The following is a 17,507-nucleotide window of genomic DNA, read 5'->3' as shown; positions in this document are numbered from 1 at the left end:
TTCTATCTGCATTCATCTTCTTCTTCTGGTTCTTCTGGCTCTTCTGGTTCCGGTTTTTTTTTTAATTTAGGCGCGGGGTTCCCCTTAATATCCATACCAGACCTGAAGGGCCTGGTATAGAATTCAGGGGGACCCCCACGTCATTTTTTTTTTTAAATTTGGCCAGGTTCCCCTTAATATCCATACCAGACCTGAAGGGCCTGGTATGGAATTTAGGGGGACCCCCACGTCATTTTTTTTTTAAATTTTGGTTCGGGGTTCCCCTGTGGGGAATTCCCATGCCGTTTTTATCAATGAACTTCTATGTGTATTGTCGGACCGGCAATGCATTAATAGCCGCGAGTAGTTTTAAATGACTTTTTTCCTTTGAAATGTCATTTTGATGTCAGACTGTTCTAAACACGGGAAACATGCGCCCCTTTACAGGCATACTATAGACACCCCCCAGGTACAAAATTTAAAGGGATATTACACTTTTATTGTTTCACTTTAAGCATTATTAAAATCACTGCTCCCGAAAAAAATGGCCATTTTTAAAACTTTTTTTGCATTGATCCATGTCCCCTGGGGCAGGACCCAGGTCCCCAAACACTTTTTATAACAACACATACATATAAGCCTTTAAAATTAGCACTTTTGATTTATCCCATAGACTTTTAAAGGGTGTTCCGCGGCATTCGAATTTGCAGTGAACACCCAAAATTGTTCACTGTTCGGCGAACTTGCGAACAGCCGATGTTCAAGTCGAATAGCTATACTCAGACAAAAATGTTTATTTATTTATTTATTATTTTCAGTGGGGCAAATTTGTTCTGTTGTTACTTTTCTATGTTTCTATGGTAATTAAATAACCACCTTAAAACTGTATTCCAGAAATTCAGCCACTTTGTAAAAAATGCAAGCACACTATGAATTAAGGCCAAGGAGGTGCCTGACATCTCCTGAATATATCGCAGTTATTTATTTCTGACAGGTTTATGGCTCTGCTGGAGCATACACTGACACTCTAGGGCTGTGAGGGGAGATAGAGGCACAAAGAAAGTATGCCCGCCCCTCTGCTACCATTCAGAGAAGGCTTTGTATTTTGGTAAATTAGTTCATATGATACAAAGGCTTCTGTGGTTGGGCAGACAGCTGTACGGACTCTAATGTTAAAGCTGAAGCATCAGTGTCGGCCTTCAAGTCGTCTTCCGGGAGTGCAATAAAACTGTCAGATGTAAATAATAGAGATAAACCCAGGAGTGTGTCATGCACTCATAAGGGTTTATTTACTAAAGGCAAATCCACTTTGCACTGTAAGTGCACTTGGAAGTGCAGTCACTGTAAATCCGAGGGGGACATGCAAGGAAAATAAAAAACAGCATTTTTGCTTACACATGATTGGATGATAAAAGCAGCAGAGATTTCCCTAATTTCAGATCTTCTCCTCAGATTTACAGCGACTGCACTTCCAAGAGCACATGTAGTGCAAAGTGGATTTGCCTTTAGTAAATAAACCCCATAGTGTGCCTATGTATGTTTTAAAAAGGAGCTGAATTCCTGGAATTTAGCTTTTAGCTTTAAAATTGTAAGGTTATTTCATATATATATATATATATATATATATATATATATATATATATATATATATATATATATATATATATATATTTTTTTTTTTTATGCCAAAATGTGTTAACAAACCAAATAGGAGAATATAACAATCATGTCCCTTCCATCCCTCACAATAAAAGTGCTAACACAATATTAATAGGTTAGCAGCAGGGGCATCTAGGTTCAGATGTTGTTCTCAGCTCAAATATCTTCTGATGTACTTCAGTGGAAGCAAAAGATAATGCTTTTTTGACAGTTAGGTAATTAATTTTAAGAACTTCTAAAAAAAAGTTAGTTTTTTATTGTTGCCTGTGTCCATTCTCACTTCCTGAACAGAAAGTGACAGGAAATTTCTCAGTGGGGATTTGGCAAACACAAAACTATGAGGAATATGAATGAGGATCTGTGTTTACCTAATAAAACGTTTTTTTATTCATATCCACTTTTTCTTGTCCTGGTGATCCCTGTATCCAGCATTTCCAATTTGAGACAAACAATGTAATGTCCAAATTTTGGTAAAATATAAAAGATGTGGTTTTGTTGAATCAATATATACCAAACATATCAAGCCACAATATAGCATAAATCGAAGATACCTATAATTGTCAATAGATGCTACTTTAACCACTTAAGGACCGCCCTGCATACATGTACTCTGGCAGGGTGGCCCTTAAGCGCATAGTCACATACCTTTATGTCAGCACTGTTATCGGCTCTGGGGCGTGTGCGGCCACCGGCGATCATTCAGAAGAGAGACAGAATGGCAGTCTGCATATGTAAACAAGGCAGACCGCTGTTCTGTCAAAGAGGAAGAGAGAGATCTTGTGTTTCTGCTAATCAGGAACACAGATCTATCTTTTCCTTCAGTTAAACCATCTCCCACACAGTTAGAAATCACTCTCTAGGAGCACACTTAACCCTTTGATCACCCCTGATGTTAACCCCTTTCCTGCCAGTGTCATTTATACAGTGACAGTGCATTTGTTTTAGCACTGGTCACTGCATTGGTGTCACTGGTCCCCAAAAAGTGTGACGTAGTGTCAGATTTATCCACCGCAATATCGCAGTCCTGCTAAAAAAGACTACCATAACAATAAAACAAAAGTCCATAAAAATATATTTATAAACCAATCAATACACACTTTTTGGGATTTTTTTTACCAAACATATGTAGCAGAATACATATTGACCTAAAATTGATGAAGAAATTAGATTTTTTTACATTTTTGTACTGGATGTGTTTTGTAGGAGAAAGTAACATTTTTTTTCAGAATTGTTGGCCTTTTTTTGTTTATAGCGCAAACAATAACAGCCACAAAGGTGATCAAATACCACCAAAAGAAAACACTATTTGTGGGAAAAAAAGGACATCAGTTTTGTTTGGGTACAGCATCGCATAGTCAGTTAAAGCAACTCAGTGCCGTATCGCAAAAAATGGCCTGGTCAGGAAGGAGGTAAACCTTCCGGAGCTGAAGTGGTTAGGGTCGAACTCTAGCCAAAGTATATTATGTAGCTCTGGGCAAACTGGGGTGTGGTTGAAGTCCAATTTCATCCAAAATCTATATTTACCATCCCTGCCACCCACCCACCTCTAACCACTCCTGCCATCCTGCAGCTTGTAAAATTTACTTACTTGGTGAAGTCAGTTATTTTCACCTGATTCCCCCCTATCCAGGTCCCTCTCTGCCTGTTAATCCAGCATTACATGTTAACCCCAGCCATCAAGTCCCCTTCACTCTCCTCGGTCCTCTTCTGGATTCCAAGAGGACCCCTGCCCTGACCAGCCAATGTTAATTGACCACATCACTCAGCCAGAAGAGTTTCCAATTCAGGAAGTAAGCAGAAAAGTGCCCAACAGCAGCCAGGGAAGCTGCCATCTTAGCCTTTATTTAAATTGCAGTTGCTATGGTGCTGCAAATGCGATCAGTAATGGCACAAATCAGATAGAGGGGGTAAGGAGGGAGAGGGCTCAATTATATCCTGGTGTTGAGCTTTAAGGCATCTGTAAGGTTTTAAATGTTTGTATGTTCACATTGAGAAACATTTTTGGCAAGATTTTTTAAAGGATCCCCCTTGATGCTCTCCCCGCACCTGCTGTCACTACAGCATAAAGGCTTGTAGGTTTCAATTAACTGTGAGGGCACTGATGACTGCCCTCGTAGTTCATTGACACTTCCTCCAGCTTTGTAACTGTCTGCCCATATGGAGGTATGGGCAGGCAAGATGGAGGCAGTACCTTTACATTGCAATACAATAGCAAAAGAGAAAAAAGTAGCTCCTGCGCACAGGTGGATCACCAAATATAGTACATCAACACAGGCCTTGCTGCCCTCAAGAATGGGGGTCCTAGTAGAAACTGAAACAAAAAGAAGACAAGGGCGCACCAGCCTTGTGCATTAACTTTTAAAACATTTATTAAATAAAAATAGTAAAAGAAGTGACTCACAAGCGTTTGGTGGAGGAGGCACAACATAAAATCGCACCAGTAGACAATCTGCGATTTGGGATGAGCAAAAGCTTACAGGGGTCATGGAGGAACGCACAGACGTTGCAATCCGCTAACGTGTTTCGAGGGGAGAGTCCCCTCTTCCTCAGAGCTATGCAGTGCAACCTCCCTTGGCGAACCTCACCTATAAATGCCTGCAAGCCAATAGGACAGGGGTGGGGTGTGGGGCTCCTCCCCCTCCCTCCTCAGTCCTCTAATCCGGCATGCCATATACGTATAAGGGCATATGTAGATATGTGCATACAGTATACATACACGTGCATGCATATACACACGTACATACACAAAGGACCAATAACAATCAATTGATAGATGAATTAATATGAAGTGAACTGCTGCGTACAGTGCATACAAGCTGAACGGCGACATGCGATGTCTAAGGAGCACCAAATATAAAATATATATTATATTATATAAATCACAGTAAATGCTACCAGTCACACTGCCAGATGTACATCGCAGTAGACATTGCAAGTAATAGTGGATGAGAATCGCCACCTCAAAGACTCACTCAAAAACAATGTTACCACTCCCACTGCCAGATGTATATTGCAATACACATTACAAATCATAGTGGATGAAAATCGCCACCTCAAGACCTCACTCATCAAGACTCAGCATATACACAGTGGATGGACGTGTGTATGTACTTACACTGTCATTGTGGTTGTGGGTGCCTGTGTAGTGCCTACACATCCGCTACACCGCGGGCCGGTAGCTGCAGCATGTCTATGGTTGAGAGGAACGCACGCATAGCTCTGAGGAAGAGGGGACTCTCCCCTCGAAACGCGTTAGCGGATTGCAACGTCTGTGCATTCCTCCATGACCCCTGGAAGGTTTCGCTCATCCCAAATCGCAGATTGTCTACTGGTGCGATTTTATGTTGTGCCTCCTCCACCAAACGCTTGTGAGTCACTTCTTTTACTATTTTTATTTAATAAATGTTTTAAAAGTTAATGCACAAGGCTGGTGCGCCCTTGTCTTCTTTTTGTTTCCTTTACATTGCACCTGCAATCTACTGATAGTGGGTGCAATGCTATGCAGGCTCATCAGAAAAAAATAAGAAATGCACAAATATTTTTTTTCTTAAAGGTAAACTTAGCCTTTGAATCATGTCTATGTCTTCATAAAATGTCTTCCTTCCCTTTCTGTCTGACAGCTGTCACTTGAACAGGAAGTGTAGATAAATAGTCCTCATGGGGACGCAATCCTTCCTAACAGAATTTCACATTGTCAACCTTCCTCATACTACTAGAGAAGGTGTTTCATTGCCTCGGCCCATGTTGGGGTAATTTCCTGACAGTTCCTGCTCTGTCTGACATCCTTATAAAAGTAACTTTATTTTTGCTTTAAATCTGCAAGACTTGAAAAAAAAGCATTTAGTATAAACTAGTCCACAGCCTACAGATAAAGACATTACAGAATCAGGATTTGACTCTTTAAGATCAGATTGAAAGCCATTACATATAAGAAAAGAATGTGAAGAGATTTTACACGTATATACAGATGTGTTATTACTATCTTGTTGATTCCGCTGTATATTCAGCTCCAGAACAAAGACTCTTGTAAAGGATGTTGTACCAGACAATGCAAAGCCAAGAATCAACAGCACGGTATAAGCTCAGGCTGATCTAGTGAGCCCTGTTCATATTGTAGAATGTTTTTTTCCCTTTGTGAAAGTACGTTTCTACAAATAACACGTGGAAACCATCAATTGTGTCAAAAGGGAGCTTATTGAATTCAGCTATATATAATAAACAGCTATACCTCTATTCACTATAAATTGAAACTGAACTACACCTTTATTTCTGTAACATTATTTCCTCTTTAAGTTGGTTTGTCAAGAAACATAAATATAATTAGTCTAGCAAGCATAATCCCCTGTAAGAATCATAAGTTAGGCATGTGAAACCACTGGGCATTATGTGTGGTTGTTACCATATTGATGTATGATTCATGTCAAAATCTGAAGCTTTTTATATATGACCCGTGTTCAAATTCACTGCTATGTGAGACTTATTGATTGATTTGCTAAAAGAGTAGATAACACTCACTTAGCAAAGTGAATGTTCGATTAGCTAAGTAAATAAGGTGAGCTAGCGTTCACTTTAAAAACCAAATTATGTACCATGGAATTAAAAAAAAAAGGGGTTTTGCTTTGCACTTGATTGTAAGACAGAACTAAACTTAAAGTGTTACTAAACCGAGGACCCTGCATTCACTATATCTGGTATCCCACAATACATAGAATATGGAAATGCAATCATTTTAGTAAATACCCTTACTAATCATTAGTATAGAGCGATCTTGTGACTTCTATCAGTGCCTGGTTAAAGCTTGTAGGAGGAGTTTCCATACTGCACTGGCTGTCCTATCAGGATGAAGGACCCCTGACCCTCTGTCTGGACAGTTCTGATTGGTCCTGTGCTGATCACATGCAATCTCCCAAGAAAAAAAAACTCTCTAGCAATACACACCATACTGAGCATGTGCAGCCTTTTTACATAATGCAGAGGATTAACCCCTTAGGTTCCACAGTGAGTATAATATGCATGCTTTACTGCATATACAGACTGGTTTTATTGTTGTGGGTTTAGTAACACTTTAACTATAGCTAATTAAACACTATCTACTAATTTAGCAACTCATTCCTAATATATTCAGTGTACATTTAGACACAGTAAAATGATTATTATTGCAATAATGAGTGGTCAACACAAATTATGTGTGTTTTGTGTATTGTGATGCGTAATGGAAGCAGTATCCATGTTTTCATTGGTTGATGTGTATTGCAAACTGAGGTGTCATTTTAAATGAGTTTCTTAATGTAGTGGAATTCTGTTAGAGAGCCCATAAGTCAGCTCAAGGGAGTTCCTTTCTAGAATTTCTCAACTCCTGTTATCCATGACTAGGACTGGCCCACTATCAGGTAAAACATGTAATTGTGGTTCATTTGGAATTAACATCCTTTTGCGCCACCATTACATAGTGTAAAACCAGATGGCTTTTGTCCATCAATACAATATAAATAATAAAACCCTTTTGTTGAACAAGAGATATACGTATGTGCTAAGGAGAAATTCCTTTTCTGATACACAGGGGTGGGTTTACAAAAGGCAAATAGGCTGTTCAATTTGCAAGGGACTTTTCACTTTCCAAGGGAATGCTCACTTAATTTGATGTTGCTCTGCTTACTGATTTTCACCATCCCATCATGTGCAAGCAAAAAATGTTTTTTTTTTTTTCATTTGCCTTCATGTTACATAGTTACATAGTTAATCTGGCTGACAAAAGACACAAGTCCATCTAGTTCAACCAATAAAAGGTAAAAACATATACAATCCTATATACACAATCCTGTACCCACAGTTGATCCACAGGAAGGCAAAAACCCCAGTAAAGCATTATCCAATTTGCTCCAGCAGGGGAAAAAAATTCCTTCCTGATCCTCCAAGAGGCAATCCGATATTTCCTGGATCAACTTTACTGATAAATCTTGGTATCCAGTTATATTATGTACATTTAGGAAAGAATCCAGGCCTTTTTTTAAAAGCAATCTACTTAGCTGGACCAAACCAGCTCTTGAGGGAGTCTATTCCACATTTTCACAGCTCTTGTGAATAAATCTTTCCTTATTTGGAGGTTAAATCCCTTTCCTCCAGATGTAACGAGTGCCCCCTTGTCCTCTATGATGACCTTAAAGTGAATAACTCAATACCAAGTTCACTATATGGACCACTTATGTATTTACAGTACAGATCATATCTCCCCTTTAATCTCCTCTTCTCAAGAGAGAATTAAGGCAGTGCCTGCAGTCTTTCCTTATAGCTGAGCTCCTCCATGTCTCATCAACTTGGTTGCCCTTCTCTGCACTTTCCCCAGTTTCCCGATATAATTTTTGAAATAGAGAAGATGAGGCCCTACTAATGATTTGTATAGGGGCAAAATGATATCTCTCTCTCTTTGGAGTACATACCTCTCTTAATACAAGAAAGGATGTGATTGGGTATTCTTTGCAAATTGAAAGTTTACCTAAATAACTAAGCTAAAGGAAAATTCCCTTGCAAAGAGAAAAAACTATTTGCCCTTAGTAATTCAACTCCATGAAGAATAAAAAAAAACAAGAAGAAAAATCTACTTTAGAAAGGCTTGCACTTTGATTCCTACGTCTGTTCCTACCAGCTCAGGATTTTTACCATATGGTTTCAGGGAAAATGTTTCAGATCCTATTTACATTATTACAGTTATTCACCTATAGCACATGGTGACAATAATATTTCAGCTCTGCACTAACTGCATGCAAACTTACAGCTGCTGAAAGACAGGAAAAATGAATCCATCATTTTATGTCTATTCAATTGGTTGTGTGGTTTAAAACACCCATGTTTATCTTCTTTTAATATATATCTAGAAAATTGGTCACGTTAATATATGTATTTCCGTTTTTTAATGTAAAATCTAGCTTGTGTTTGGAAAGACAAGAGCACTACAGTATGTCTACAGGCCTGACCACACCGTTTATAATAAAATTATGGCAAATCCACTGCAAAAGTGTAGTTGTTGGGACCACACTTTAGTATTTGGGAGAGCAGAGTATTTGGAAGGAATAGAAAGAGATGAATATGTAAGATTGAGGTTAGATTTTATAAAATATTTTCACATAAAATGTATGAAATGAATTATGTCTATGCATGTCAAACCCCATCAGAGTAGATAACCAACTTTGTTTTATTATATATAAAAGTGTGTAGGCCCTTGCAGTGTTTTGGGTATACTATTCTGGAAGGTGGCTTTTTAGGCCTAATCTCAATTAGGTCTAAGCTCGATTTGTACACAACTATAAAGTGACTTATATTCCTTTATTATAGTACCCTCTTCTATTTCTACTTCATATACAATATCTACATATAATAATGGCCAGTCTTTCTCAAGCTTTTATGTCATTTGTATCACTCATTTAAAAAAAAAAGTCATCTTTCTTTCCTTCCTTGATATGAAATAAAATAAACTTTGCTTCCTTCTCTGATAGGGTTAGACATACATAGAGGCAGTGGTGGCTGGTGATAAAAAACTTTGGGGGGCACAAACAAATCCCTCAAGGTCCTCACTCACCAGAGGATGCCTTGCATTCCACGGGATGAGAAGCTGGAAACCGGAAGTGGCCCGATGACAAATATTGATTTGTTAAAATCAAAAGTGAGAGGGTTCATAGCGCAGTGCTCTGCGCCCCGTGGACAACCTGAAATAAGACAATTAGAGTCTCAGCCTCAAATCACATGCTTTTCAAACATGTTAAAGTAGCTTTCTTCTTTGGCAGGCTAACTTTGGAAATTTGGGGGGGGGAGGCCTGCGCCCCTTATTGACTTGCCACCACTGCATAGAGGTAATGCATGTCATACATATTGTGAATAATATATTATACCTTGGCTACAAAAAAAGTCAAACTTGCAGAAAAAAATGAAAGAAAAAAATCTCCCTTGGGATAGAGCTATTTCTAGTCCACTTTAATGTTTTCACAAAAAAGTATAGGAAATGTTCCTGTAAAATCTACCACTCAGTTGTACAATGCTGGGAAATTTTGTACAACATACAGGATACAGTTAAAAACACACGAGAAAATGTGAAGTCATCAAGCATTACATTTGCTGTGTTGTTGTTTAGCCCTGTTACATATTAATTTGCTTTAGGCATCCCATATTGTGCAAACAACAGTTTCTGTTCTTGCACATTCCAACGTTAACCTTCCAATGCCCTCCAAGCTGACATTGTTACACTGCGGGTAGCTTTCAGTCACCGTGTCTCCGGGAGATTCCTCTATGTATGTGCCAGTGTAGAGGCAGACAGATCCTGAATGAAAATCAATATGTTTGGGTTTTTTCCAGCTAAAAGCAAATGGCTTTAGACCGGTGGTTTAGTAATCTTCACGTGAAACCTCGCATCTGGGAAATGGATTTTATATAGAGTCACACTGCTAAAGTCAATTGTGTAAGTTTGTACATATTCATTTTATTCAAATGTACATATTTGCCAAGGCTCTGTTGTTTACACAAGTTAACTTAACCTCATGTGTCTCCAATTAAATCCTTATAGATATTACAAACAAAATAACAGTTAAGATAAAAGCAAAAGGATATTTAAGCATTATACGTATAATGGATTCTTCCTTAGATGTTATTGACTGAAAGGAAAAAAGAGTTAAGTATTTATAATGTAGGACAGATAAAGGACAGTACACTCATTTTTGATTACTCATGGTCATTTTTAGAGAATGTTTGGCAGACATAGACCAGTAATGGTACAGTTTGTAGCTATTGAAGCTAAAGTGGTTTTACTCTTTAAACCAAAATTGGACTTTTAATTCAGACCTGTATTGATCAGCACAGGACTCCCTTCTAGCTGTTAATGAAATAATGCAATGAAAGCTTGGAATGACACTAATTCATGTCATTATCAAAAGTAAACAATGTAAAACTCAGATTTGATCTCAGTATGAAGTCTGGGTCACCATGTTATTATATATGACAGTCATTCTATTGGGTTCCTTGAAGAGTAATTTGCCAAAGACAAATAGACCATTCACTTTGCAAAAGAAGTTGCCCAATCCAAGGGAACTTGCTCCAGAGCTTAGTGAATGACGTGAAGCTCTACTGACATCCATCATCCAATCACGTGCAAGCAAAAATACAGTATTTTTTTTATTTTCCTTGCATGTGATTAGGTATTCTTTGCAAAGAGAAACTTTGCTGCATTCACAAGGATATAAGGCAATTTCCTTGCGAAGTGAAACTTCCCTTGCAAAGTGAAAAACCAACTTGCCTTTGATAAATAAACTCCTTTATATTTTTGAAGCCTCAGAAAAAAATGGCACCTACAAAAAAGTGTTGCATATATCCAGTGTTTATAAAGGTCCCAAGACCTAGATCCCTCAATAGTATTTCACAGCAGGATTTGACGTAAGGGTCCATTTTGGTTTGGAAAATTCTATAGCACATCTGGTTTGTTCTCTTACTTAAACCAGCTATTAAAACCTTTAGGTGGTAAACTCCAACATATCCAGTGAAGTGACTGGCTCCAGGTGATACACAGAGATAAAGCAAATCCTCCTACATAAGTTGTACCTATTTATCTGCAACCCCCTCAACTCTATAGCCTTCCAAAATACAGATTTTACACAGCATCTTTGAGCTTTAAAAAACAAGTGGCAGGATTCGGAAGCCTCCCAATGCAGGAGTTCAAAAAGAAAAACTATCAGAGCCCTGATGGAAGGAAGGGACACACCCCCCTCCTCACAGTACATGAAAAACAAGCATAGCTGTGGCTGTGTCAGTCACAGGCTGTGTGCTGGAGCTCTCCTCCTTCGTCACAAATTATATCTTGGAGTTGAGAAAAGCTGTCAGAAGTGACTCATGCAGATAACCGAGGAACAAGGCAGCAGAGATAAATCATATTCATTGCTTTGGATAGAGAAAAGTATACAGCATAGAAGGATAAGCTTTATTAATATTTCAGCCAGAAGTTTACAACCGCTTTAACTCTCACAATTTCTGTATGTTTCATTCATGTGCCTTCTGTGGATAAACTACATGATACCAATTCAACTTCAATGAACTTTAGTGGTTTAGAAAGGACCTCTACTATGCAAGCTGTGCACAAAAATGGCAAGTAGGTGGCAAAAGACTAGTCAGAATCGTCGATAGGCTGCCTGCAGCTGATCTTTTACCAATTACTGACTTACCATGCCTTGTTTTGCACTGTCTCTTTGTGAAAGTGGCCATCCTGGTAGAAGAGCAGAGTTTGCTTCCTGTTATCTAAGCTGCCCCCAATGTTGACTGGCGATCTGATTACTGGCAAAATAATTTTGAAGCATCAGGAGAGTTGGAGGAAGCACAGATCCACAGAAGAAGAAGCAGACAGAAGCTTCCACTGCATGTCTCCCTATACAGCTTTCTTTCCAGGAAAAAGAACAGTAATCAGGACAGAAGTGACATTAGCTGATCTTACACGAGATCACGTGAGGCTAGAAATCAGAGGCATCAGGGCCTAAAAAGATCTCACACTGCAAATGTATCTATAGCTATTAGGCTATAGAACAGCAATTCTTAGGCACAGTTACATGCCAGGAAGCAACAGAGCCAGTAAGAAATTCAACACAATATACATTTTTTCAGGGTACCACATAGATACATTACATACCATCTAAGAGCCACGTGTAAATGATGGCAACATCAGCTTCCTGGCTATCATATAGCTTAGACCAATAAAGGTAAATTTTTATTGTAAATGGTCCATATGTGGTCATAACTCTGCATAGGCGTATGACCACTGAAAGGAAATGCCCTATGCATAACATGATTATTGCTATTAAACTTTTGCACTGTCCCCAGAACAGTTCTTATGCCAAAATATCAATTGTATATCTCGGCTGCCAAGATCAGACATATTAGAACATTTTCTCTGATTCAAGCAAGAGTTAGCCATGCTCCTCAGTGAAGAACACCACCTTGATTTAGCATACAGTCAAAGTGACTTATGCAGGATTCAGTCTAACAGTTGAGATTACATTTAATGAAATTAAATAGGCAAATATGCAGCTTTTATTTTTATCTGTCTTATAATTATGCTGATTTGAATCAGCGGAATTATTGCGACTTTCTAGAAAACGACGTTGCCACACAGTTACAAGATCCACTTTGAATTCAATTGAGTGACATTTAATGGTTCACCCTGTACTATTCCTGGATTCATCATGTGTGATTTTTTTTGCAGCTTAGTCCTTACAGAGTATTGTTATACAATTCATAATATGCCTGCATTTGGGGTGATCCATATACACTAAAACCATCAATAAAAACACAAAAAATCTTGTTTGGCACCAGAAACACGCATGACAGAAGAGTGAAAGGAAATATTATAATCTTGATATATCGAAATGACACATTCAGTTAAGTGAGGAAAGGAAATAACACTGGCTCCTTAGGTTGAGTGCCTTAAGTTGACAGAATCTAAATTGATCCACTTGTTAAATGAAGTGATTCAATCTAAATTGATCCACTTGTCAAATGAGGTTATTTGGTCTGTGACCTATTCCCAATGTACTGTAAGTAATCAATGAACTGATAAAAATGTCCAGTCAACCACAAGAAGGCATAGGCCAATCAGCAATGATTAAAGCAATTCACTTAGTGATTTGCAAAGAAAGGTACATGCATCTTCTTGTGCGCTCAAAAAATGCTATGGTAATTTGGATTCAAAATGTAATCTGAATAATTTAAAATATTAAAAATCATACAAACTAAAATAAATATATCACAAACCTAATAGTAACAAGGAATGGCCTCTACTGGCTACCAGCCATAAACACATTTAATTCATTTTAGCTATAGATGGTAGTTATAGAGAATCAGAAAAATTCATTGTACACAAACAATTGATACTGTCCTTATATATTTCAATAAAGGAAGCCTGTGCCCTTCTTCAGAAAATGCTAGGTGGTTGGCTGCCTTTCCTAATGAGACACTTACTTAGAACAGTCATGCAGCTAGTGATGTCATAGAAAAAGTCAGCGCTCCTGATGAGCAAAGGTGTTCTGTGATGCAGTGATGCAAATTAACATTTAAAGCCAGAGATGTAGCATTGTCAAAAGGACAGCTCAGCAATGGCAATCAGTTCAGATCTTCTAATGTGTGCAGGTCCATAAAGCTTCTTCTACAGAAATAATATTTAACATGAATTCCAAGCTGCAATAGAAGAGCTCCCCTAGTGTTTAATTTAGGGGAAAACATGTTATTTTCTAAATTCAAAATGCTCCAAACAATATATTGTATTGTGTTATCTATGAGATACTACTATATTAGTAACATTGCCTCTTATATGATATGGTAAAGTCCCATCTATCTATCTATCTATCTATCTATCTATCTATCTATCTATCTATCTATCTATCTATCTATCTATCTATCTATCTATCTATCTATCTATATCAATAAGTGCTTAAATACTTCACAGTTTAGAGTGTATGTAAACCTTAACATTAAACTTCTTACCCCTGTCGGTCTGTATTTCATTAAAAGTGTCCTGTTCTATTATATATGTTAAATATGGGCATAAAATACCAGCTGATCCTGCCAGAAATCTACTGAGCAGGTAACTTCCTGTGTTCTTGTCATGGACTACAGAACACCTCCCCTATACAAAAAGGAGGTGTTCTAAGGCTCCGAAATGGTAAATTAAATACTTACTGTCCTAGGATGATGAAACAGCTCCTCCTTAGATACCGTATGTTGAATGAGTGTTACCCTATTACAGGAAATGTGTTGCTGGCATAATTACAAGGGAAAAAAGTCTAAAAAAGCCTGGAAAAAAAGAACAAATAGGGCAGCAACTGAATCTAAGGTCTGGTAAGCTGCAATATATAACATTTTCATTATTGGGTGTAGATACCCTTTTATGGTTTTTTATTTTGTGTTATTCCCACCAGATGGTGACATAGAGTATAATTTCTCACCTTTGTGATATCAGTCTTTCAAATGTGTTATCATTGACTGACTGTAGACCATGTGGAATAAAATAAAAATTAACAATCACCCTTACAAATCACATACACACTGCTCTTGCTGAGTAATCAGCAGATGAAAATCAGTAACTGATGCTTTCTACTTAAATTTGCCTCCATAGCCAAAAGTAGCAAGGAATCAGATGATCACAATATTTCCATACCTGGTAGATAATGTTAATGTTTCACAATGGATGTGCTAATGCTGAATTTAGTATTCCATTCAAATTTGAATATTAAAAGGCTTACAGTTAACCAGATACTGCATGTAATGTTTGAGCCACTAGATCTTAAAGCTTTGTTTTTAAGGACAGAATGCCTTCAACTCAGCATTTTGCATACTCAGAAAAGGGCAGTTTTTTGCTTGAAATTACATAAAAAGACCCTTATCCATATATCCTTGTGTACATTTTTCAAATAAATGGAGCTCTTCACCAAAATAATCAGACTCTAACAATGGAATGCTGTTGGTTTTTGAGGTTCTTTATTTTAATATCTTTATAAAAATGAAACAAAGAAAAAAAAACTGTAATGCCAAGGAACAAAAAGAACCCAGCAACAATACAAGGAGTATCAAATAGGTATAGCACCAGTATCATCTATACAACTGGCAGCTAAATGAACATCAAAGATGATAGCTGGAATCAGGCAAGCTCTTTTGAACAGTAGGTCCAATGTTCTTTGCTCTCGTTGGTAAAAGTGGTAAAGATGACTGTTAGTAGGTCCAGTAGGGTTTTGCAACTAATTACACTTCTGGCTAACAAAAGTCCAAAATATACCTCTGTTATATTCCCTAACAACGATCCTTGATATGAAGACAACAAATTAGCCATTCCAATGAACTTTGAAGTTGTCAAGGTGTGGCTGTATTGCCCGCCGCTGAAAAACCTCAAATGGTGTACAAGCATTGTTGCTCTGCTACTGAAGGCTTTAGGTGGTGCCTACTACCGTATATACAGGGTTAGCCAGAACCCTCTATATGAACAGCAACAATGTGGGAGGTGCACGCAAATGATATCACATGATAGCCCTTGCATTATTCTGACCTCTGGTACTGAAGCCTATGGCATTATTGGTATGTTCCTTGTCCGGCAGGACTTATAAGACAAGTGGTGCAATTGATGACAAAAAAATCTTGAATGCTGAGTGTCTGTGCATTTGTCCCAGTTTCAAATTTTTTTTTGCAGTTACGCAAATATAGGCACCCTAAAATGATGCACAGTATTTACTTTTATTTTATCCTTATAGCTTTGCCTAAAAATACATTTTTGTTTCTAACAGCTTCAGAAAATGACAAAAAGGTGTATACTAGCCTATACCTTGGACTTGGAAAAATTCAACAAAAAAATATTTCAAAAAGGCCAAATGAGCAAGTAATTACCTGTAGATGGCTTGTCAAGGAAATACCGTACTTGTACTTTTTTTTTCTTGTCCTAGTGACATTTCTTCTTAGCCTATGCAGCACTAATAATGAAATGCCTTTCTTTCATGAAAAAGGGGTTAAAGTAGTAAAATACAGATCATAGCTTTTCAAAATCTGTAATAATATTTGATGGAAATCACAATATCCATATATCCGTTCCGCAAAAATGTGAACAGAAATCCCTGTGAAGTCTTACTTGAGAGTATTAGAGGATTTATTCTTTACACACAAACTATAAGAAGGTGGAAATTGGGGGCCGTTGTCTTTCTGTGACCATAATAAGGGAATGGAGGAAAAACAGAGGCACATACTTTAATTCCTTGATGCTTAGGGTGCATGTGTTATAAAAAAGAACGCAAAGTAGTGGGATGAGGCTAGATGGATACAAAGAGCCAGTATAAATGAAGCTTGAGCTCTCGAGGAGCATTAGGAAGTAAGAATGTTGTAAAGACAGATAGATAAGTATCAAGGTCTCAACCTTGACACATATTAATCATTTATTTGTAACTCAACTTTCGTCATTCATATCTATCCTGTCAAATAATATTTGAAGTTTGAACACTACATAGTGTATTTATAGTCTGTATTAATTATGTGCATTTATAGTAGTGACAGCAGAGAGCACAGTACATGCTGCATATATTAGTATGTAAGGGCGTTCTTCCTGTGACACAAATGGGTTTGATAGGTTGTTGTAATATTGTAGGGCAAATTCATCAGGAATATGTGTAGGAGACCTGGTCTCATGTGTTTCATCTTTTCAAATTCTTAGAGAAATGCAAATCTTGTGTAAGAATAGAAGCGAGTCATAACCTAGTAGAGGTTTTTTAATGATCTTATAAATGGCGGTGATCACCTCCGATAATAAGCCTTATCCATTAGCTATAAACTGTTCTCCAGCCAAGCAAGCAAAGTAATTTATAAAGATGTACTTAAAGAATTAGAATTGGATCTTCCTTTACCGATTGACAAATACATAAATAGTTGTTTTTCAGTTGGAAACCAACATTTGGTAATGCAGTAAAACTTACAGTAAGAAAAAGAATCATGTCAATGCATACCTATTTGAGGCTAAACATTACATTATAGTTGAACGTTCTGAGGATGGCAGTCTCCATTTACCTGGCATATGTGTCATTTCATATCTGTTATGAAGTTTTATTTCCCTTATGAAACAAGAATGAATCTCGTACAAAGACCCATGATGTTTAATATTGTTACTCATACAAGAGAAAGACGACATGTTTGCCATGTGAACATACTTTTATTCATTTATAAAGTATACAGACAGAAACTCTCCTCTTTAACATGCCAGTCAGGTGTGTGCCCCAAGCCTCTTTCTCCTCTGTGACCTTTGATGATGAACTATTACTATCAACTCCTGCTGTTGCATGACCTCCAGATTGTTAACAAGCCAGTGTATCTTACATCGG

General features: G+C 37.6%; 1 protein-coding gene across 1 annotated transcript in view; it reads right to left on the bottom strand.

Moving 5' to 3' along the window:
- Nucleotides 1–17,507, bottom strand: part of GRIK3 (glutamate ionotropic receptor kainate type subunit 3) — a 929,711-nt gene that overhangs the window by 909,217 nt on the left and 2,987 nt on the right. The window lies entirely within an intron of this gene.

Source organism: Aquarana catesbeiana, linkage group LG02 (assembly GCF_042186555.1).
Source record: "Aquarana catesbeiana isolate 2022-GZ linkage group LG02, ASM4218655v1, whole genome shotgun sequence".
Classification (NCBI taxonomy): domain Eukaryota; kingdom Metazoa; phylum Chordata; class Amphibia; order Anura; family Ranidae; genus Aquarana; species Aquarana catesbeiana.
This window is presented reverse-complemented; position numbering and strand designations above follow the sequence as displayed.